The following is a 24,927-nucleotide window of genomic DNA, read 5'->3' as shown; positions in this document are numbered from 1 at the left end:
GGTACCATCGGACACAATTTTGGCCAGGGAGAAATAAGCAGACCTGGGGATTCTAAGGTAGCTTCTGACATCCTGATGAAAGGGAGCACTCTTGGCTGGTGCTGCCCTTTGCATTTTCTGACCATGGACTTGCTCATGAAGAAGCACAAAGTTCCAGCCCCTACATCATCCATCCATTGAATCAAAGCCTATAGCAGCTTACCTCCCACTGAGCTATACCCTCCACCTCTCCAGAAGTATTATCATGTGAGGAAACTTAACTCTTGCTTATTTAATCCACTGTTGGTTGGGGTTCTCTGTGATTTGAAGTTCAAGGCTCCCTAGGTTGATTCCCCCAAGGCTGGTTTGACAGGTGCTTTGTCCCAGTGGAAGGGCTCCGCCAAGTGAGGAAGAGCTGTGGTAGTGAACACACGTAAAAGGAAAGAAATCATCATCTCCCTTCTTGCAAGTTGGAAAGTTGTCACATATCGTAAACCAAGAACCCTTCTGGTCCCTGCTTTAATTTTCACATCCGTATTCCCTGTCGGTCCAACTTTCCAAACCTCCCTCCAATGATCTATTACCGTATTTTCCTGGTGGTTTATGACTGTTTTGGTTGCTTATAGCTATTTAATGATACTACTAATCCAGGTTCCTCTCCACCTTTGTGATGGTACAGTGTCCTGAAAAGCTCCCTTGGCCTGTCTGCACAGGAAATTAAATTGTATAGACAGCAGGATTGCGTCCATGTAAAAGGTCAGATTAAATGAGTGAACAAACAAAAAACCATGGAAGAGAAATTTATCAGAATGTTAAGAATAGTTATCTTTGGACAGTGGAATTTTTTTACTTCTCTATTTTTCTTGAGCTCTTTATATTGTTCATGTACTTTCACAATGCACAAAATAAAATAAGATAATCTTTTTAAGCTAAGAAAAGAATAAGTAATTAAAATCATTTTCTAAATGAAATAATCTTTTTAAGCTAAGAAAATAAGTAATTAAAATCAGATATTTTCTTCACATCTCAACTACAAAAATGTACAAAATTCGTACATTGGCGCTACAAGTCTGAGAGGGAATATTAGACCATATGCTAGCAATTTACTGCTTAACAAAACGGGGCTACAAGTGATTCTGTGGGTCACAAAACCCCTGCAAAATTCCCTCCTCCACCTGCCGAAGCCAAGTCGTTGGCAACTCCTCTAATGATACTCTACCCACCACATTCCCAGCCATCCTGGATTCTTCTGGAATTAAATCTTCCTACCTTCATCTTTCTTGATGGTATCACAAAAAAATCTTTGAAAGTTCGTGTTTTGAAATTCATGTATTTCAAAACTTTCTGATTTGAAAAGCAAGGAACCTGGAAGTGGTATTACGTTCCCTGTGATTTCTACCACTCTCTTCTTTCTAAGAGTGAATTATTTGAAAATTGTTTTTCAAATTTTATTTCATGAAAACACTGTAGTGCTTCTGTATTTTTATTTTAATTTATATTTTAAAATACACATTTATGATTATGAAGAAAACTCATGAAATAGTACAAGAAAAATTTGAAGTCTCTGTCTTTCACATCAGGTCCCCCAACCCACGTCCCAGAAATAAATTGTATCAATTGTTTGCTGTGAAATTTTTTATACAGGTGAGTATGCACAGGTATGTATCACTCTCATCTCTCATATGCAAAAAGAGGATTTTACATCACCGTTCTCTACCTTGCCCTGTTTGCTTAATGAAATATCTTGGAAAACTTTCCAATCAATATATATAAATATATTCATTCTTTTAATCAGCTACTTATTAATCTAAAAGATATGCCTATGGTAAATTATTTTAAAATCCCCACAGCTTGGGACACTTAGAGAGCTTCTAATTTTTCTAAGTACATACAGTGCTATAATTAAAACCATTTTACATATATATTTTTGTACCTATTTGGGAAAAGTCCCAAGAAATGTATTAAAACTGCCAAATATCTCTCCAGAATTTCTACAAGTACATGTTCTCATAAACAATACATGTCAGTGCTGATTTCCCTATGTCCTTGCCAAACCTTGAGTTATCAACTTTTACCATATTTGCCAATCTGAGAAGTGAGATTTTGTTTTTTAAGTTACATTTCTTTTAGATATTTTTAAACCATAATCAAAGTGAATACACAGTAAAAAAAGACTAAATGCCAAATTTCAACACATTTGACATCTCCAACATGTTAATTTACCCTGGACGAACCTACGAATGAAGCTTTCCCTGACATTTTTGTGTATGCATTTGAACTTGGACGTGTATGCATCACTAATTTTCCTTTTCATTTTTATTATTCATACCTCACAGATCCATTCATGTATCAACATGATTCCATGGCTTTTATGGTCCTGGATCAACCATGCTGGCCAGGTGTCACCCAGCAGCCTCTGTACTCATCTCAGCATCACACCCAGTGGTGCACCATGTCATGCAGACACCTTAGTACAGAAGGTTTTAGCTCCTACGGTAAATTTGAATTGTTTTAATTTCTCTGCTTGAGACTTATGATAGGCTTACACACTACTTCTATTACCTGCCTTATGAATTAGAGTTGTACATGAGATCTCATTTTTAAATAGCATTCTTATAGTTTGTGATAGTAAAACTATGAGATCCATCAGTAGAGAACTAATCATATGAATTTGATTTATCCATTAAACCTGATATTCTGTGACATTAAAAATAACAAGATTGCTCCAAATATGAGGTAATAAATACATCTCCAGCAACTATTGTTTGGTGATGAAGTGCAGAACAGTTTTATAGTTTTCTTCCATTTGTGTTTTTAATGTTATACTTATATTTTTATATGTAAAACTTAAAAGCTTATACATTATAAGCTTATATAAGATTGTCAGAACAATGGTTGGCTCTGATGAGGAAGATAGGGGATAAGAAATAGAAATGGAAGAGAGATTTTCTTTTGTGTAATTTTTCCCCTATATATCTATAATATTAAAAAATTTACCATATACAATTTTTAAAAATATATTTATGAATAATAAGTAGAGAAATAGGCCTCTGAGAAGCAAGCAGCTGTACACAAAGCCCATGCATTCAGATGTTCACCCCAAATATTATTACTTAAGGCAAGGATTAGAAACTAGACACATTCTATAACATTCAGAAATAAGAACTGACCATACTAAAAAGAAACAGAAATTATACTTCAAAAGCTAAGAGAACTATAAAAATATATCAGTACTATATGCACATTGTCGTACAACAAATCTCTAGAACTTTCTCATCTTGCATGACTGAACTCTAAACCACTGAACAACAATGCACCATCTCCCCTTCTCCCAGCCCCTGACAATCACTATGCTACTTTCTGTTTCTAAGAGTTTGATTACTTCTGATACCTCATGTAAGTGAAATAACACAGTATTTGTCTTTTCATGATTTGCTTATTTCACTTATAATGTCTTCAGGTTTCATTCATGTTATAGCATATGCCAGAATCTCCTTTTTTAAGGCAGAAGAATATACCATTGTATATGTGTGTGTGAGTGTGTGTGTGTGTGTGTGTGTGTATGTATATTCCATAAATTCTTTATCCATTCATCCATTGATAAATATTCAGGTTGCTTCTACACGTTGGCTATGTGAATAATGCTGCAATGAATATGGGTTTGTAAATATCTCTTTGAGATCCTGTTTGCAATTCTGGGTACATATCCAGAAGTAGGATTGTTAGATCATATGGTAATTCTATTTTTAATTTTTTTGGTAAACTCCATACATTTTCTGTAGTGGCTGCACCATTTTACAATTCCATGAACAATATACAAGGGTTCCAGTTTCTCCATGTCTTCATCAACACTTAGTATTTTCTATTTTTTGGCCATCCTAACAGGTGTGAGGTGATAACTCATTCTGCTTTGATTTGGATTTCTCTGATAATTAGTGATGCTGAATATCTTTTCATATGTTTATTGGCCATTTGTATATCTTCTTTGGATAAATGTCTTTTCAAATCTTTTGCCCATTTTTTTAAATTGGGTTATTTGTTTCTGTTATTCATTGCAGTAGTTCTTTACATATTCTGGATATTAACTCCTTATCCAACATAAGATATGAAAATATTTTCTCCCATTTCATAGGTTGCCTTTTCATTCTGTTGATTGTTTCCTTTGCTGAGCAGAAGTTTTTAAGTTTGATATAGTCTCATTTGTCTATTTTTATTTTTATTGCCTGGGCATTTGGTGTCATATCCAAGAAATCATTGCCCATTCCAACATGATAAAGATTTTCACCTATATTTTTCTCTAGGAGTTTTATAGTTTCAGGCCTTATGTTTAGGTCTTTCTTTAATCATTTTTAGTTAATTTTTGCATATGGTGTAAGACAAGAGTCCATCTTCATCCATTTGCATGTAGATATCTAGTTTTCCTAACACCATTCACCATTGTATAGTCTTGGCCTCCTTGTGGAAGATCTTTTAACCATTCACACTAGGGTTTATTTCTGGATTTTCTATTCTGTTCAGTTGGTCTATGTCTAGCTTTATGCCAATACCATACTGTTTGGATTACCATAGCTTTGTAATATGTTTTGAAATTAGGACATTTGAAGCCTCCAGCTTTGTTCTTCTCTCTCAAGATTTTTTTTGGCTATTCCCAGTACTTTGAATTTGGGGTTTTTTTTTTTTTCTCTCTATCTGCAAAATAATGCCATTGGTAAGTGATAAGAGTAGGCATCTTTGCCTTGTTCCTGCCGTTAGATGGAAACCTTTTGGTGTTTCACCGTTGAGTATAATGTTAGCAACATATGTGACCTGTATTATGTTGAGGTAATTTCCTTCTATTCCTAGTTTGTTGAGTGTTTTTACATGAAAGAGTGCAGAATTTTATCAAGTGCTCTTTCTGCAACAGTTGAGATGATCAGGTGATTTTGTCCTACATTCTTTTAATGTGGCGTATCACACTGATTGGTTTTCATATTGAATTATCCTTGCATTCTAGAGATAAATCCACCTGGTCATGATGATAATCATTTTAATGTGCTGTTGAAATTGGTTTTCTAGTATTTTGAGAGGATTTTTGCATCAATATACTAGTTTGTAGGTGTTTTTTCCCCCTTGCAGTATCTTTATCTGAAGCAGTCAAATGACTTTTAATGGATGGGAAAACATACTTCAGCCCATGACAGTATCAAATTATTATAACACTAATAAATAAAGTTTATAATGATGATCCTGAATTATCAAAAAGAGGTTAAATTATGTTCAACTGCTGCTTTAAGAAGGCAGGAAAGTGCATTATTGCCTCTAACAATAATGGTTGACTTTTTTAAGGTTCAGTATTAAAGGAATACTTGTCAGTGACCTAGAAAGGTCTTCTTAATGTTAGATTCACAAGATTAACTATCTATGCTTTTCAACACCATAGGAATTCTCCTCTACTTCACAACTATTCTAGAAACCAAAGAATGTCACAGAAACTAAGCTTGTGGATTTAAGCCTAATTCATGTAAGATTAAGAAAACTACAGACCATAACACATCATCTTTCATTGCAGAAACATTCACAGCTCCTAACACAGCACAGAGCAGTGGCAAAGCTGTCCAGAAAAACCTACCTGTTTTGATCTCTGTCCGTTTGGAGCTGAGAGAGATTTTGTAGCACTTGTTTAGAAAGCACTAAATAGAAATTACCCATTAGTACTTCCGTCCAAAACTGCAAAATCAATTTTGGAATACAAAGAGAAGGAAATTTTTTTGGCTTCTGAAATGAATTCTTTTTTCCCCCTCTTCATTTAATATTTGTTTTGCTAATTCTTCATGTCTCTGTTGATGGTATTTACTGTTCAGTTGCTAATGTAGTTTTTGGTCTTTAAAGCTTTTAACCTTTCATCTTTGGTAATTCAAGTGGGTTTACGAAATCTCTTTTCACTTTCCTCATGTCCGAAAATTGATCTTCAATCAAATTCTCTTTCAAATGGCCCAAACACTTTATTACCTGTGGTGTACGCAGAATCAGACAAGACTTTCTGAACTGCCTGTTTAGTGACCTTTTAAAAAGTACTGGTTAGTGTTATTTTTCTTTATTTCTTTCTTCTTCTGGTTAATGTTTTCTTTCTCTCTTTTTCTCTTTCTTTCCTTCCTTTCTTCCTTTGTTCCTTCCTCCCTCCCTTTCACTCTTTTCTTTCTTTCACTCTTTTCTTTCTTTCTTTCTTTCTTTCTTTCTTTCTTTCTTTCTTTCTTTCTTTCTTTCTTTCTTTTACTCTTTCTTTCCTTCTTTCTTTCTTTCTTTCTTTCTTTCTTTCTTTCTTTCTTTCTTTCTTTCTTTCTTTCTTTCTTTCTTCCCTTCTTTCTTTCTTTCTTCCCTTCTTTCTTTCTTTCTTCCCTTCCTTCCTTCTTTCTTTCTTCTTTTTCTCCTTCTTTTTGAGGAGAGTTAGGAGTAAGAGGAGCAGGGGATATTGGATGGATCCTGAATGTGTTATAGTCTTTGGGAAAAGGCAGGTCTCCTTAAGCCATAGGCTTTGTTTTTTCTTTTGGTTGGTTTATTGCATTTTAAACAATTCAGTCATTCACATCTAATTTTGAAAGCTTGAGATATCTGAGTTTATCAAATGGTTGTTCACAATTCTGAATCACCAAGGTAATCTTTGTTACAAATTGTGGTAAAAATTTTAACTCAAATTATTTCCTGTCATGACAAAACAACTTAATTGAAAAGCTCGATTATCCCCTCAGCCTTCAAAAAATCCCAATGTACCAGGAGGTTGAATCCAATTTAAATTCCTTTGTATGATAAATTCTTCAGTGATGTAATAATATCATCCCATTACCAGTGATCTAGAAGGTATGGAAACTTTTTTTTACCGTGCCTCTCCTTTAAAAAAAAAAAAAAGAATCCTCTTCCTAAAATTTTGCAGCACATTTGCTCAAATATAGCATCCTTGGGTGTTTCTTGGGGGTTTTAATTATATCAATCTTTTTATAAAAGGATTTTGAGGTAGAGCCTAGCACATTCCATTCACGCACTGCAGTGATTAATTCCTATTGCTGCTCAGTCACTTGTTACTTTATTTTTAGGGGCAAATTTATAGCAAGTCCTGGATCACATGTACAATGGTATTTGAAATATCTGCAGCTGCTTACATAGCAGAAGTTCCAAGCTACATTCCTGTTGTGAATCATAGGTTTGTGAGGACAGTACCACAGTAGCAAGAAGAAGAATTAGCTTTTATGGAAGTGTGCACGCACTCACACATACATGCATAAATCTCCAAAGGATTCCTAGTGTGCAAAATTGAGAGCATCCTTTAAGTGTCTTATCAGGAAGATGTCACCTCCAAAGAATGCTATTTACATCTAATCAAGCATATTATTGAGTCAAGAATCTTTGATACTCCAGAATACACACACACATATGTCTATATGTCACATAGAAATACACATATGTGTGTATACGTGTCATACAGATGACCTAATCAATTCCTCCCAGTCTGAAAACTCTATGGTACATTATTCTCTACCATATTTCATCATGGAACTGCCATTGGGTAATTTGTGTTGAAGACATCCCAGTGAGGTGCTGCTGCCTGTCCTATGGCAACAGGGAATTTGTCAAGACCTTTCTTGTCCAATTCCCATAACTTGTTTTCATCCTTAGGGACCAATCTCACGCAGAAAGCACTGTGTTCATAATGAAAGTTAAGGCTTCAGGCCCTGAAGTTAAGTTACCTGGGCTTGAATCTCGGCTTCACTGTCTCCTAACTGGGTAGCCTTGGGCAAGTGTCTTCATCTCTCTAAGCCTCAGTTTTGTCTTCAGCCTATCTCTTAGGGCTGCCATATGCATGAAATGAAACAATGCACATAAAAATGCTTAGGACAGCTTGGGCTCGGTAAACTCTCAGTACATACAAGCTATTTTTGCTATTCTGAAGAAGCAGGCTAGAGGGCTAGTGTTTGGGTCATGCTCTTCATTGAGCTGAGTGGCAAGGAAGGCCACCATAGAAACAGGTGCATGTGGAAACGAACATGTGTCTCTTCAAGGAGTATCCAGCAAAACACTTAAAATTCCATAGCGATGGTATGAGCTTTGAGGAGGAAGGCCTCTTGAGCAAAGATGGGCTCCATCTCAGGGAGAAAAGGACGATTATCTCAGATGGAAGCTTTCTAAAATAGGGAAGAAAATATTTATCTAGACTTACTTGAGACAGATCCAATGCCTCCTGAATGCCTAAGTTATATAGGGAAAAGTGCATGCCCCCAAACAAAAATTATGTGGCTCAAAATCCACTTTTTCTTTTCTCATTAGGCTCAGAATTCACCAAGAGTTGGACTCTTGTACATAAGAAGGAGACCAATGGAATAGGAAAGAGTTAGAAATCTCTAAAGATTAAAAAAGGCTAACTTTGGATGGATTTCACCAGACAGGATGGAAGCAACAGAAAGGAATTGGAGGCCACAAAGCCCCATAAATTCAGCCAGCCAGGTCTATCCATGGCTACATCTTAACTGTTACTCTCATACTCCACAAAGATACTTGATTAAACTCAACTTCGTTATACTTTCAGTGCACTGGGTTTATTTTCTTCTAATTTCTTATTAAAAACTCATTTGGAACCCCCTTCCCCAAACTTATCACAGCTGAACTAAAAACAAAAGGATGCAATATTTGAGCATCAGAAAGGAAAACACAAGCACTCTGCACACACTCCCACCCCACCCCTGCCCAGAAACCAGGGGAGAAGATGAAATATATATTTAAAATTCACAGAAAACACTGGAAGTCTGTTGACAACTTCTCTGAACTTCCAGTTCCAACCAAATGGGAAGCTTCATTGCATATAATCATGGGACATTTTTATCATGGTAGAAAAGAGATATTCTAAAGAAAAAAATTACAGGGAATAAATGGACAAAATGAAATGGATAGGCTAACAGAGTGGTAGAATTTTTATTGCTTGGCCGGCAGAACTTAATAAATGAGATCTCATTAAAATAAAAACCCACGTTGATGGGTAAAAGCTGGGGTATACAATGCCAGCCAATCCCAAGAAGTTTGGAGATTTTATCCTTTCCTTTTGGGCCAAGAGCGTTATGTCAATTTCTGGGCCATTTCAGTATTTTCTGCAGTGGATTGGTCCATAAGAGATTAGGTTCTATCTATGACCCATTCGACAAAATAATGACTTTGTATGAAAATTTGTCTCTTTCAAGGTAAGAATCACCCTGGACTATGGCACTAACTACAAATGTCATACCATTGTCATTGTGTTGACACTTTTTTTCCTGCAGAGGCTTGCTAACCCTTTACTTTTACAGGCCTGTCCCAGGCCCTGGCGAGTACCCAACAGTGCCTTTACGTGTTTTTGTGAAATTTGCAAGTAAAATACTTTAACTACAATTGGGAAAGACTTTTGTCACCTTTTCACTGCAGCTTCTGCTTTGCCACAGTCTCTCTTGTTAGAAAGTGTTGGAAAGGCCATAAGCATTTGGGAGAATCTATCCAAGGCATTGTTTCTCAATGGCGAGACAGGAGAGAGAGATTTTGTTCTTCAGGGGACATTTGGAAATGTCTGGAGGCCTTTTTGGTTGTCACCAATGGGCACTTATTATTGGCATCTAGGCAATAAAGGCCAGGGATATTGCTAAACATCCTATGATGCATAGAATAGGCTCCCACAACAAAGAACTACCCAGGCCAAAATGTCAATAGCGCTATGGTTGAGAAACTCTGGGCTAAGGGGAGATTGAACAGAGGTTATATTCAGTTTGGATTTGGTGGATATATTCATTTGGTTTGCAATCATTTCCCTTTTTTCACTGAAATATAGTCAGTTTACAATGTTGTGTCAATTTCTGGTGTACAGCATAATGTTCCAGTCATACATATACATACATATATTTGTTTTCATATTCTTTTTCATTATCAATTACTACAAGATATTGAATATGATTCCCTGTGCTATACAGAAGAAACTTGCTGTATATTTATTATATATATATTAGTTAGTATCTGCAAATCTTGAACTCCCAATTTATCCCTTCCCACTGCTTCTCCCCGTGATAACCATATTTGTTCTCTATGTCTGTGAGTCCATTTCTGTTTTGTAAATTAAGTTCATTTGTGTCTTTTTTTTTTTTTTTAGATTCCTCATATAAGTAGCATTTCCCTCTTTGTGTAGAAATGATGCCTCTAACATCCACTGCACCTACTCACCTTCTGTTGTGACACAAAGGGGCAAGATCAAAGGTTGTTTTGCGTGGAAATGGTCCTAAGATGTTGTAAGTTTACGATAGTGGAGAAGGAGCAAGGCTTAGAAGGAGCCAAAGCTATTCTGGGAAATTCTTCTGGTCATTCATGAGACATTGTAATTTTATAATTATAAATGGAGAATTGGATTCTCATCAACATTGACTTAAAAAGATACATCTCTTTTCAGAATATGCTCAAAAAAGGAGCAAGTACGTTTATGGACTTGCCACACATTTTTTCCCTTTTTTGATGGGAATTATACGAAAGAATTGATCAGAATTCCTAGGCTTGCAGGGTACAGTTCTGTAGCAGTAAGGTTACCGGTTTTATGCATCCCATCAATAAAAACATTTAGACCAAGCATGCTAGATGAAAGACTGGATTATCTTTTCAGCCTTTCTACAGAAAATAACATGACAAAAATACTGTCATATGATGAGGTGATCAAAAAATATGAAGCCAAAAATATGTAGAAAAAATATTACAGAGGTGTGTCAGGCGGTTAGTTAATAAAAATAATGTTATATATCTAAATTTTGTGGTATTCATGGTACTTGCCAAGTTAAAAACTTTTTTCTCATTCACAATATTCACTTTTGTAACAAATTTTGTATTTTCAATTCTTCTTCTTAAGGAGGGATCCCAAATTACAAAAGCTTTAGATGCCACAAAATCACTGTGAGCTGTGTAGTATGTGTTTCAAAAGAATTCATGTTTGTGAAGAAATTCCTGTGTGTGTTTTTGTGTGTGTGTGTGTGTGTGAAACATGTTTCTAACCTTTTCTTTTCTTTTCCACCAAGATCCCCCAGACCAGGTCCTCATCAAGTTTCACTCTTGTAGTACCTCTGGCTGGTCCTCCTGACCCCAGCCTCCACTCCCACACAACTAGTCCATAGTGCACCAGTAATCCCACTGCACTGAACCTTTGGAAAGCACTACTGTGAACACACCACATGCCCATGAACAAGAGTAAGCAACAGGATGCTCCCTCGGCAGCCGGCACACACCTCCATCCTGGCCTTATTGCGGGCCACGTCCTTTCCTTCGCCTCTAGTCTGTAGAATCCTGGAAGGATGCGAGATTGAGCTTCATATTCAGTACCTATCACTGCGGCTGCTCCAGAGCTCTGGCCACAGTTTGGTGTATCCACTTGTTGCATTTTATTGACATGGAAAATCATTACTGCAGGTATACTTTTAAGCACTCAAAGCTTGCTGTCTGCAGGATCCTGCAACTTCATGGCTGCCCTTTGCAGAGTCAGCTGCATCTTGCAGTGCAGAAAGCCAGCCTTTTAAAGGTACAGCGGGCTGAAGGCCAGTAATTGGTCAGAGAAAGGAAACACTGGATCTTCTGCCAGCTGGCCAGCCGGAGTGATGGTTTCTCAGTCACCAACAGGACATCCCTCAAGGAGTTCTGTTCTCCCTGCTCGAGATGACCCCACCCCTGCTCATCAGGCAACAGCTGTCTGGCCGCTGGCTGTCACTCAGACTCTAGGAGGAGACCAGCTCCTGTGCCAGCAGGGCAATGTGGGGAAGTGGTTGGGTGATCAAGGTCACATAAGGGAGAAGAGGAGGAAATGACTCAGAAGGAAGAAGGAAGAAGGCTTTTCAAATAAGGGTGGGAAAGGGCCCATGTCTATGCAAATATTACAGGTAGAAGTAAAGTAGTTAACACATAATTCTTTTTCAGAACTACTTAAAAGGCTGAATTCCCCCACAGAAGTAATCTACATGAATATAGGTGCACACATGCACACACATACACACACACACAGTTTCTCTTGCTGAGGAAAGAAACTTTGCTGGGGGCCAAATCTGAGCTAAAAGCAGTAACTCAAAAGAGCCATTAGTGTATTCCTGAATTCTTATCTTTACCTTTTAATTCCAGAGGCTGCTTATTTGTTTTGCTAATAGATTCACACCTTGATTACAGGTTATTGATGGACATAAAGAAATGTCTAGGTTTTATAAGTATGTTTAAATTTCACAAGTCTTGAGTGTTAGTTGAAACACAGGCAGCCAATGCTTTCAAATGTTAACCCTTCCATTAAAGGCCCGAAGCTTTACTTAGATCAACCTATGACAATTAACAATTACAAAAAAAAAAAAAAATTACACTTCAAGGGTCAATGGAAAGTGAGTTCATTAGTGTGTTAATTGTGCTATTCAACAATAGATGTTCGTTTTTCAAACATACTTCTAAGAGATACATTATTTTGACTGCTTGGAAATCAAAGATCTGCATGTAAATACAAGACCAGCATTTTGTTTTTCCAGAAACAGCCAGCTCGTGACCTTCTTTGCTGGCAAAATCCTCCTTTTAGTGATACATCTATTCCTAACATTCATTCTCTGAAAATCTGCTTGAGTTTCTGAAATTTATAGCGAGATGCATTTATGATCCAGGATCAATGAGGCCAATAAAAAAATTGCAAGAACTGGAGAGAGTAGAGTTTACTCTCTTTGAACTTTATTGTTGCTTCGCTTGCCGCTCTCTCAATTTGACATTTTAACAACTAGGAGAAATATAGATTATAGAGCTGGGCTGAAACAGCAAATGTTTTCTCAACTAATCCCCTAAGAATTAAGCCATTTAATTTTAGTGTACAGAAAAAGTGATAAATGACTTGGGATTATACCTCAAAGGTGGAAGCCCTATGCAGATGGGTCACGAAATGATTGTGAGAGAGTAAGTCTGAACTGCAAATATAAAAGATTGTTTGCGCATTGACCCTTCTTACAGGTTAGGAAGCCACGGATGCCTCAATGCCCATTTCAAACCTTGAGTTGGAGGCAGGGAATCAATTCTTGTCAAAGGAGGATGCCATCTGATTTTAAAAATCAAATTATTCCAGTGACTTGGTCAAAGGTTACTAGTTAGATACGTTGAATAGCTGTGTTAAATATTATTCATCTCATGATAGGAAACAACTTTAATCTCTGTTTTTATTATATATGAACTATTGTAGCCAAGGACCAAAGGCATAAAAACACCAAGGCCAAAAGCACATCTAGTGAACAGGCATGGTTAGCCATTTCTTTAATAGACTTGGTAGCCAAATACAATAAAACTCCAGTATCCACCGTATCCACTTGCATTCAACTTACTCCATGCAGCTCCCAGGACCATCAGGGGAATTATGGATGAGACAAATGTTAGGTGTTTTGTGATCCCCAACAAAATGTACAGCATGCCTTATTGCATTTAGAAAATCCACTCCAAAGCCTAAGTTAATATCATCTTGTAATTGCAATATATAGATTTAAAAAAAAAGAGAAAGAGCCACCCAATTTCAGCTGTTCTCAGGGCTGAGTTTGGAGCAAGCTTTGAGATGCCACTCACGTGGAAAAAGTCACACATCTTCTCCATGGAAATATTTCATCAGCTCTCTCATCTCTAGTGGCCCGCTAGCCCGTAACATTTGTTGTTTCCTTAAAAGATTCTTCATATAGAATGTAAGATATAATTCACCTAAAGCTAATTGTCTGCATAATCAAAATCATTTTGTAACTCTGAGGACGCTCTGTCCTGTTTTTAAAATGCTGAGGAGTCGGATTGTAGGTTTAATGTTCACAGAATGCGACATTAAACTACAAACTCTCCTTTTTATCTCCCTCATAACACACAGGTCTGATAAATTTTTGAATTCGTTAAGCCACTCTATTCCTTTCATTTTCCCACAATTAAGTTGTAAAGTAATTGCCAGGATCATTAAACGTCCATATAATACTTTCTACATTCAAAGTGTTTTGCAATCATTTATTTTACAAAGTACATTGTTCTGTAAATCAAGTTTTATCATGTCCAATGTTAGTCTAAGAACCGTGTTCTACATGACCAGATTAACAGGTGGTATATCAGTTTTGGAGGCAAAGGTTGCTCTTTATTTGATCTGTGTACCCGTTACTTATGCATGTCCTTTTGACCTTTGTGCAGCATAAATGTGTTGTTTTTATTTTATCAGGTGCCAGAAGAATCCTGGTGTAGACCAAGAGAGATATCCTGGGTGCCACGCAGATAGCGCGTAGGGTCCCCGCATAGAGTCTGAGATCTACAGCCATTCAGGGCACTCAAGTTTCAGTTTTTGCCCCGCTCCTCTCTGTTAGAAACTGGCCAGTCCTTATACAGGCATGAACTAAACCCCAGTGACTACAGATGTGATCTATTCTGGATGAGCCGCCACTGGGGAGATTCTGATATTTCCAGGAGACATATATTTTATATATGGAAATGTCAGAACTTCTCCCACTTTGGCCCAAAGGTATATCTCGCTAATTCTTTCTGCAGAGAAGGGGTGCAGATCAATGAGGTCACTCTTACTGTCTCTTTTACCTGGGAAGTCTTCTTAGCCACTGCTTCCATATCGGTCTCTAAACTTTCTTCCTCTTAAGAGTGATATCATCCACTCTCCATTAGCTCCCACAAAGAGAATAAAGGCAGATACAGCCCTTCCCTTTATCAGACCCTGCCTGGCCCAGTGAGAATGTAGGTGCTGCTGGGTCAGGTCCATCCTGAAACCACAGTGAAGTGCATGAGGAACAAAAGCAAGGATGCTATCTCAGGGGGTGGGTACAGCTCAGTGGTAGAGCACATGCTTAACAAGCACCATGTCCTGGGTTCAATCCCCAATACCTTCATTTTAAAAAAAAAAAAAAAAGAATGCTATCTATTGTCATTGTTCCCTTGAGCCACAATAGAAGACCCTGCTAGACTTAGATTTTGCAACAAGAGTGTCCACTGGAAATGCTCTCTTCCTCCTGGAGAGATCCTCCCTGTTCCCACTGTAGTTCATTCCTTAAGTCTATCAATCTTGCACCTCACCACACCCCCATTCTCCCTTGGGAAATGCAACACTCCCCTCCTCCATCAGGAAGAGGGGGTTCTACTCCTCAGTGCTTCCTGCATCCCACAAAATCAAGTAGCACCTCCAGCCCTGGCTGAAACAACCTCAGCAAGGCGTCTTTTGTTAGATGGGAATGGGGGTGGAGAGGAGATGGACCCTCCTACTTTGAGCAAAGTGAATGTGGCATCTTTACCTCCCGCTTCAGTCTTCACACCAGAGAGAGCTGCAATTGATTTCCTTACCAGAAATGTCAACTCAGAAGAGGTCAGCACACCTCACCAAGGGGAACAATAATATTTTTCTTGGAAAAAGCACTGCGTAATGTCACATTGAGGTAAGGCTATCTCTCCTATTAATCTGTCTTTGGTCTTGCCCCTTTCAGTAAAATCAGCCTGTGTACTTAATCAAGAAGGAGAAAGAGAAGAGTAACAGCAACTCAGGCCCTTCCCTGTCGCCTTCTTCCTCCCAAATACTTTATTATGTGAGATATATAAGTATTTAATTCCATATATCCAAGATATCATCATTTCAACATGGAATCAATGAAAAACATTATTGAGCTACCTTATTTGTACTGTCTTTATTTGTAGTGTCTTCAAAACTGTGATGTGTTATTTTACCCTCTCAGAGCTTCCCAGCTCAAACCACCCTATTTCAGGTGCTCAGCAGCCACCTGGGGCTGGTGATACCACACTGGAGAGCACAGGTTTAGATGATCAAAACCCCCAGAATATGTGTAGTGGAATAACCTGTCCTTCCATGGCCCAGGGTGACTGCCCCTGAGTGGTTTATTGTATCCTGGACGCTCTGGTTCTCTCCGGTGGAGATGTGGAGTTGCAGGGTAAGCCATGAGACCCAGGTGCTGTCCCCAGCTTCCAGGAGCCCAGAGTGGGTGCTCACGACCCTTCAGCCCAACTTTGCACCACTATTCTCCTTCTTTTCCCAAAGAACCTGTTCTCATCAAACCACCAAGAGGTCTCTACCCTTTACTATCATTTTTCAAGAGGAAATTCTAAGACATATAAACAAACGAAGCATCTCTGGAGCTTAAATGAAATGAGAAATCGACACTAGAAAGATGCACCTTCAGTCGTCCTTGAGTGTCTCATTCCAAAACTGCTTGAAAATTCGACTTAGGAAGCAAAGTTCCTTTCAAGTAGAGAATCGTGATTTCACCGTCAAAGGGAAGAATGCAGTTCTCTTGTCATAAATCCCTTTATTTTCACAAATTGCCACAGGTTGGAATCAAGAAAGGGGAAATGCTTTTCCTGGTCTCTGTATACAATTGCTGGCTTGCAAGCTACAGCCAATGACAATCAGAGAAATCTTCAATGTCTTAAAAAAAAAAAAATCTTCGTGCCAGGGAGGGGAAGGGGATAGCTCAGTGGCAGAGTGCATGGTTAGCGAGCACGAGGTCCTGGGTTCCATCCCCAGCACCCCCATCAAGAAAAGTAATAATTAAAAAATGAATAAACCAAATTACCCCCCCCCCCAATCTTTGTGCCAAGATTAGAGTCCCCACTTGGGAGATTTCTGGAAACCTATGTATTCAAAAAACATTCACATCACTAACAGCCTCAATTTTTTCCAGGGCCTATGAGGGAGGCAGCGCTGTCCTCTGATTTCTTCGGCAGAGTCATCACAGCAGGGGGGAACAGAGTCCCGCCAGGGCTTCAGATAAGGGCTGGACCTTGTTCAGGTGAGTAATTCCAAACCTAGATCGCTCTTCCAGGTAAAAGGGGGAATTCACGAAGGGATGCGATGCAGAAATCTTCCTCTTAATTAATCACTCTCAGGTGGACTTAAACCTAGTTGACCAGGAAGTGGGAGACGCAAGAGCCTCAAGGAGAAAGGAGCCTAAGCCAATGTTTCCCATCGCAGAGTGAGAGCTCCCAGCTCGGGAAGGAATCCTGAGCGCTCAGCTGCTTCCTCCCTCTGGCCACACGCAGGACCCTATTTAAATCATTGCAAATTGACGAGAATGTGTTACTTTAAAAAAAAAAAAAAAATCTAGAGAAGGCGATAACATTCCCTCAGTGAATTATTCCCTGATTCAACAACCCTCAAGAAAATGGCCCTTAACTCATGCGACTGAAACCCCTACCACGGCTGTTTGCAGCAGGTCTGCGCTTTTCATGCACCGTCACTGGGTTCCGATTAGGTGCAAGGCTGGCGTGGAAGGGGCGTCTGAAGATAAAACAGGTGGGCTCTGGGCTCCAGGCGCTTGCAATTCAGTAGGGAAGATAAGCCTCAGACGTAAATAACCACGATCCAAGGTAAAAGTGCTAAGTGCAATAAGATAATGTGCTGGGACCTCTCAGAGGACGGAACTCTTTGTCCTGGGGAAGAATGGAGAACAGCTGGTCTCCATCCCTCTTGTTTGTCCTGGGTAATCTCTCTTTTCCTCACTTCTTATTTGCTCTTTTACATCATTTCTTCAGGCTGTCAATATTGTGAGACATATGGAAGGCACTGTAGGAGGGGGGAACATGTCCTGTCTGATTGTGGGACATTCTGCTTGGGGGTATGTGTGGCTGCTAGAATCTGGCCAGCTGCCCTGGTGGCCATCCCACCTGTCCCAGAACTTTCCTTTCTCCCTCTCAATCTCTTGCCAATTTTGTGTCCCACCTGCTATGTTAAAACCGAGAGCAGAGATCAAAACAAGTACTCAACAGTGTGTTTTTTAGCTCATTTGATGAGAAATAACATCTTACCCCAACCCCTCCACCCCCTTCCCCATCTTGTGTGTTTCTCCGACCTTGTGGAGCACCACGGAGGGTCATTTGTCACTCAGGACACCGATGTTCTCCCACTGTCTGGTGTACTGGTCTGGCCTCCCTAGTACGTTCTAGACCTTGAGAGTAGAGACCTAATTGTTCCTTTTTTTCCTCTTTTTTCAGTTTTATTAGGTAGAATTGTTAGTTTGACTGTACACATACGACCTACTTGTTTCTTATCCTTTTCTGTCTTTCTTGATGCCAAACTATATGGCTCTTAACTTTTTTAAAAAATATATTTTTTTGTCAGAAGAAATCAGAAATAAGTCTCTGAGAAATTAAGTGACTTATCCCGGTTCACCCAGCTATGCGTGATGGAGTGGGGATGTGAACTCAGCTTTCCCACACGCCTTCTTCTCTCCTCCGTGTGATGTTTCCTGTGGACCTGTTCAATCTCCCCAATGACAATTTGTTCCTGCAGGCAGAGGCCGTGACTGATTTAGCCCAGGAAATCAATGTAATTCTTGTTAAGTGGTTTCACGGACTGCTCTGAAAGATTTCTGGAAACTTGTCTTTATATCATCTTATGGATCCCACCACGTCCTCCGGTTGAGTGTGGGAACATGTGGGCACATGCATGTGATGCCTGCATGTGTGTGTGCTTTAACCTGTGTGGAGAACAAAATCGAAGAGATGTGGGAAGTGGAGGTGATGGGGAGAGAAACAGAAAGGTGAATCCAGTGCAGATACCTGCTCCACACACTAGCCCAGGGCTACTCCATGTCCTGGACACGAGAATATTACTTTTACTTCTCCTGGAGTAATAAAATAGAGAACTAGAGAGTTTCACTGTTTCAGCTGGAAACAGCACAGGCGATGGAAGTGTTAGCATACCAAACGCTCCACAGAGGAAAAGTGCACCAGGTCCACAATCCGTCCTGACCCTGGCCTCAACTCTCTAGGTCAGAACAAGCCTGACTGACAAGGACAGGCCCCAGAAATCAGTGGAACAAATTCAGGACCAAGTGTTCATGATGAGTAGGGAAAGCCAGGTCTCATTCATGGCTTGTGGTTTCTGGGTGCAGAGGATAGGGCTGGCCAAGGCAGGGAAAGCTGACTGCCCTGGCATGCTTTAGATGCCCAAAGCAGACAAACTAGAGGGTTTTTTTTTTTTTCTTAAATAAAGAATTCAAGAAAAGGAATAGATATCCCATAAATATCCCCGATAAGTGGCAGGACTTAACAAGATAATTGAACTCTCAGTATGAGAAATAACAAGACTTGAAAAGGTGGAGTTGAGACCAGAAGGAGGATGGAAAATGAAGAAAGAAGGATTACCAACCAGGTAGCCTGCTGGAAAAGGTAGGGAATGAAGTGCCCAAGGACTAAAGATTTTTGAGAACTGTAATACTATGTATGTGAATTTAATAATGCTATCATTCTAACTTCTTTTTATTAAGCAACTCCATTGCCCTGAACCTCAGTGAACTTCTGCTATACATACACACAGCCTTGGAATGCAGAGAAGGAGGACCTGGACAGTCCTGGGTGGGGTACCCAGTTGTAGAAGGGGCAGCACAGAGAGATGGGGAAGCTGTGAGCTGAGTATTCAGCAGAAGCAGGCACCCAAGGCCAGAGGGGGCCAGGAGAAAATGGAAGTGCCACATCCCCTCAATTTCCTAAGACATTTGGAAGGACTGAGCCTCTCATTGCACATAGGACAAAAGATTTGAGCCAAATCTCAAAGCACAGGTTGACCTGGAGTGACATTTTGGATACAGAATATATATTGTCTCATTGGGAAAGCTAGCAGTCAAAACCCAGAAGTTCAAAATTTGGATTTTAGAGGTTTTCTGTAACAGTAGCAAAATTCAAGATACCAAAGAAACCATAATGGTCCAAAACACTTTTTCAATGTAAAAGGAAATTGCAAGAAATGTTTATATGACTTTATATAACAAAATAAGCTTAGAAAGAAAAGTTAGAGATTTCTAAATAACTAAAATACTGAGTCCTCAAAAATATTGTTAAGATATATGAATGAAAAGACTTTACTAATAAATAGATGAAATGTCATCTTCTATTGGATATAGATTTAAAACAAGCATCATAAATCTTAAACATCATTGAGAGCACCTTAAAGGTCAGATGAAAAGCAAACAGAAAATCATATAAGGGTTAGACCTGATAATGTCGTTGTTCATCTTGATATTTCCTGGTAAAGGAAATGAATGAGTCAAAAGAATAGGAATTTCTGGTTGGTGAGAGATCAGAGCTGAATGTGATCCAACCTGTAAAAACTGAAAAGAAAACATTGAGAAAGACTATGGACAATAGATTCTGAAATCAGAGCAGGTCTTCTAGAAAGACTTGAGCCATAAAGTGATGAAGAAAAAACAGAAAAGGAAGAAGGCAAAGAGAATGAGCCGAGTTCTTCCTGATGATTCAGGTAATGATTAGCACATACCTCAAGACTCCAAATCCCACTGAGCCGTCTGGAATGCCTGAAGGGAGAAAATTCTCCCACGTCCACAAACCAACAAAGCCGGAGGAACTCCCCTTCCACTGGTATTCAATAGGCTCAACTCTCATCGTAAGCCGAGACTTGACCTCAGTCCAGTCTGAATTCCATCCAGACTGTTAGCCCTAGAAGGCTGGAGAGGAAAGCTCTTTTCCTCTCTCTGAATGGTGAACTATCACCTTCATAGTGTGTGCATCTGTGTTCACCCTTGCTTATAACACCAAGGCATGCCAGCTTTGTATGTGTTAGATTGCATGGTCAGTGGAAGGTGTTCAGTTCAATGTTGAGTTCATTGTCAGTTCGGTGGAAGGTGCCACCCTTTTCCCTTTATCACTGCATCAGGTTCAGTATGGCATGTACTGTACATTCCCAGCAAATACTGGGAATTTAAGAGACAGCTTCTTAAATGTTCAAAATATGTTTAATAATTATTTCCTCCTACCTAAGTTCAGAAAACCAAAGACATTTATTTATCAATTAAATCACAATTAAAAAACAAAACAAAACAAAACAAACAATCCTGCCCTCATGTAGCTTACACTCCAGTGAGGGGAGACAGATCATAAAATGATAAATGTAAGTGAGGAAAAAAAAAGAGAGAGACATGTTTTAGCTCTGAGTGATGCTTAGAGCATTCCACACATCCCTTCACCTTTCTGGGCCTCGATTCCTCATCTACATGGCAAAGAAACGTGATGTTTATTATATTGGGTGGACAGGATGCTTTGGGAAAAAAAGGTCTCCAACATGGTCGAAGTGGATAAGTTGCCTCTTTTTATGAAGATCCGAGACCATTTTAACAGCAATATTAAGCAACTCAACCCTGAAGACGTGGATGAAATTGAAAAGATTGAACATTGAAGGCAGAAAGTTATCATTTAGGAAATATTCTAGGTTTTGTGAGAATGTCCCTATGGGTTTTGGAGGTAATTTTTTTTTATGTTGAGGCTTTTTCAACATAAAACTGTTACATATGGCAGAATAAACTTGCAGTAGCCTTAGTTTTAAGACCTGAGGTCTTTTTGAACCAAACTGATGTGAAGCACATGATCCTTTTGAACAAAAAGGTGAGATTATTTCTTATTTTTTAAAAAAAGTTGCTTCCCACCTCAGCCTTCTAGGACAGCCTCACTCTAAGCATACAATGGAATTTGCCCCAAGACATATTTCTTGGGCTCCATATTTCCCATCAGAAACAAGAGAGGAGGAGGGGTGAGGTCTGGATGCACAACACACCAGACATTGAACCTTAAAGAACGAGGGTCCAGCCCAGTTCTGCACCTTTGCTTCCTCGCTCTTTCCTCCTGCTTCGCTCTTCTCTCTGAGCTGGCATTTTTTTCACTTGCTATTCCTGCCTATCCTTTGATTTAGAGCTCCAAGAGAAGCCAAAGACAGGCCACGGGAAGGTTTACTGAAAGACAAACAGATCCCCTTAGACGTTCAAGAAAGAATGATTGTCCTCTGGGCACTCCGGGGGCCAGGCCAAGGATCCACCTGGAAAAGAAACACCTCTGCACTTGACCAGACCCCCTTCTAACATGTCTTAAGGAGGCAGTCCTACTCGGTCACTGTTTAGCTGTCAGTGTCCATGAATGTTTCCAAAGTTCTGTCGTTAAAGACACTGGAAACTTCCTGCAAATCTGTCCCCCTACCCCTGCTTTGGGCAGGTTGCCTGTGGACAGGGGAAAAGGGAAGGTGGGTGAAAACTCAAGCCAGCCCATTATTATTATTATTATTTCCAGTAGCAGGCTGTGACACACTCTGGTTAGAAGAAAGGTGAAGCTTCACTTAAATGAAATTCCTGTGTTATCTGTGGCATTCGGTTTTCACATGCAATCTGATGTTCCATCATCACAGCATCTATTAAAGGCCCACTTGTGCTTAATCAAGAGGTAGACACTAAAGATTAACTAGAAATGTTCCAGGTGAGCTTTGTGACCCACACATTCATGAGATCTGAGGCTTGACCATGACAGACAGGACTGTAGGTGCTACCAGAAGTGATAACGTTTTTTTAATCATCAGAGTCAATGTTCTACCCTACCAAGCTGCCACCCAACTGAATTGCAATGAAATCATTCCCAGAGGTCATTAATTGATCCCAGTGGCCACCTATTAGCTTCGTAAAACAGAAGTCTGTACTAAAATGGAAACAGGAACTTTGCTGATCACATGGCTGTTTTATGCAAGGGGAGCTCAGCCTCTGGATTTTGGCCTCCTAAATCTGATTCCTTCTCTGCAATGTCTACTGAAAAGCTAAAAGAAGTAGACCTCCCTGACACATTATAAACTGACTTCAGGCTGATACTTGGGACACTTACCATTTATCCCAGGCATTGCTAGACATTTGGTGTTTTTGCTTTGTGAACACTTAATAAAACAGTATCTAGAAACACAGGAATGTCATCGCAACAGACAAGTTTGTTTCTAGCATATATCAGATGTTCTGTAAGTATGATCATTTCCTTTCAAAATGAAACACAGTAATTGCCAGTAAAGAATGCTAAAGCCAGATGTCATTTTTTAAATCGTCCATCTGCTGGGTGGCACCACCTCGCCTAGTAAAACTTTATCTCCAACGGAGAGAATTTTAAGGTCAGGTGTGACAGTGAAATAAAGACCTCTGGGAACTCCAGAGAGCCTTCTTCCTAAAATTAATCAAACTGTATTGTGTGCTTAATTATTTCTATTGTACCTTTGGACTAAAGAACTATACGCGAGCTTTGTTTCGTCTTTGCCTATTTGCGTTAGGATTTTGAGGCATGGTCTTCTGTTCCTTTTAATGAAATCCTGCTACTCCATTTAAGAAATATTTGCCATGAAATAAGTGTTTAATCATGTTTTTGTTTTCTAACATCTTAAAAGGTCTACTCCACGTTTCCCATTATTCATACCCTTGGAATAAATTACTACCATCAGACCACATAGGGAGAAAAGTTAGCTCCTGATTACAAAAGGAACCGGTCCAAGAGGTAAAGTATTAATCAACGTTACTTCTCAACAATCCCATTTTCCTCGTTAGAATGCATACTCCCATCAGGCCATGTTTAAACAGTGTTTCCATCAGTTACTCACTCCTTTACTATTTGGTTTCTGCTGAAATTTGGGGTCCCGGATGCTTAATGTGAATGGCTAACCTCGCACCCATCTCCAGTGTCCCCTTGATGGCTTTATCTAGCTATTGTAATTTGTCATTGTCAAGCCATTAGGCCTTTGGCTTTCGTCTTATTTTTCCTGCAGGTGTCAAAAATGCAAAACCACAATTTATAAAACACAAGATGACAGAATCCCATTTGCACTGGTTTTGAAATGCCAAAAGGTAACTTTATTTAAAATATGACAACCTGCTCTCCAAACTAGTTGCAAGAGTTCCAGGGTGGGTGGTCTGAAGAGTGGAGGATTCAAAAAATAAATGCCACCGCAGCAACTTCACAATTCTTAAGGCCAAACATCCAGATGTGTCAATAATCTGCGTAAATTAGAAACAGATGTGAGCCCTTGTTGAAAAATAAATGTAATAGAATTGTTTCCTTTTGCCTCCTCAGGCTTTCACACACTTGAATTTATTCCTTCCACATTTTTTTGAGTTGGTTCAGATTAAAAACAAAAATCATCTCTATTTTCCACACAGGGGTGTAGCTATGTATAAACTTCTCTAGAAAAAGAAAGTAACAGTCAATTTGGTGCCTTGTATCATGCCCAGTAGAGCTAATGCAAGCACAGAGGCTCTCTGGACTTAGCTGGTGATCCACAGTCCAGCCAGATCTTCTGGAATATATTCTAGATTACGACTGCCATGTAAAGACATTGCCATGGTGACACCCACTCTTTGTTCCCATAAAGGTACCCCAATTATAAGACAAAAGAAACATTTCAAACATTACCAACAACTTACTCATCTTCCTTTGATGTAATTATAGAACTGTTGAAGTTAAGAAAAAGATTTTGTTGTTTTAACATTTTTTAAGGCGTGAACTGGCTACTTAGATCCCATTAGGATATGCTGGGTGGGGATGAGGGATATGTGTGCACCTGCTGGGAGTTTTATAGAAGAGACAAATGGTTGTTGGTGGACAGAGCGTTGCAATTTGGATATCAGAGGCTTGCATTTCTTCAGAGTGTAAAAGCCACAACCAACTGCATGGAGTTGTTTTTCATGCCATTGACATCAATTAGAAAAGTTCAAGTGTCTAACGAGTTCTACTCTGCAACCCCCAGGGCCATATTGCCTCTGTCATATGGGATACAGGGACGCAGACTCAGCGACTTGTGAGCTCCCTGAGAAATAGCTTTAAACAAAATGGGCCAGCTCCACACTCACCTCCTTACTCCCAAACACCATTCAAAATAATAGTAATAGGAATAATAATAATATTAATAATAATAATAATAATAATAATAATAATAATAAACCTTCTTGCAGGAAGCATGACCCTACAGAATTCTGTGATCAGTCAAGTATCGATATTCAGTTCTTCAATGATAGCCAAATTTTCTGTAATTATTGGCTCCAATAATTCAGCCATATCTGGATGCAGTGAAATGTGTCCAGGGCTAAACTATATTACCAAAATAGCAACATTTGACGCATAATATAATGAATGTGGTTTGCCTTCAATGCTGTTAAT

General features: G+C 39.1%; 1 long non-coding RNA gene across 6 annotated transcripts in view; it reads right to left on the bottom strand.

The window, feature by feature from the left end:
* Window positions 1–15,874: 15,874 nt before the first annotated feature.
* Window positions 15,875–24,927, bottom strand: part of LOC123613868 (uncharacterized) — a 64,320-nt gene continuing 55,267 nt past the window's right edge. For 5 of the 6 annotated variants that reach the window (XR_012511733.1, XR_006721301.2, XR_012511735.1 and 2 more), the window contains one exon: window positions 20,743–23,768. This is a non-coding gene — a long non-coding RNA (uncharacterized LOC123613868). Of the gene's footprint in view, window positions 17,015–20,742; window positions 23,769–24,927 lie in introns of those variants that run through there. The other variant, XR_012511734.1, reaches the window with a different exon arrangement.

The sequence above is a fragment of the Camelus bactrianus genome, chromosome 14, assembly GCF_048773025.1.
Source record: "Camelus bactrianus isolate YW-2024 breed Bactrian camel chromosome 14, ASM4877302v1, whole genome shotgun sequence".
Taxonomy (NCBI): domain Eukaryota; kingdom Metazoa; phylum Chordata; class Mammalia; order Artiodactyla; family Camelidae; genus Camelus; species Camelus bactrianus.
This window is presented reverse-complemented; position numbering and strand designations above follow the sequence as displayed.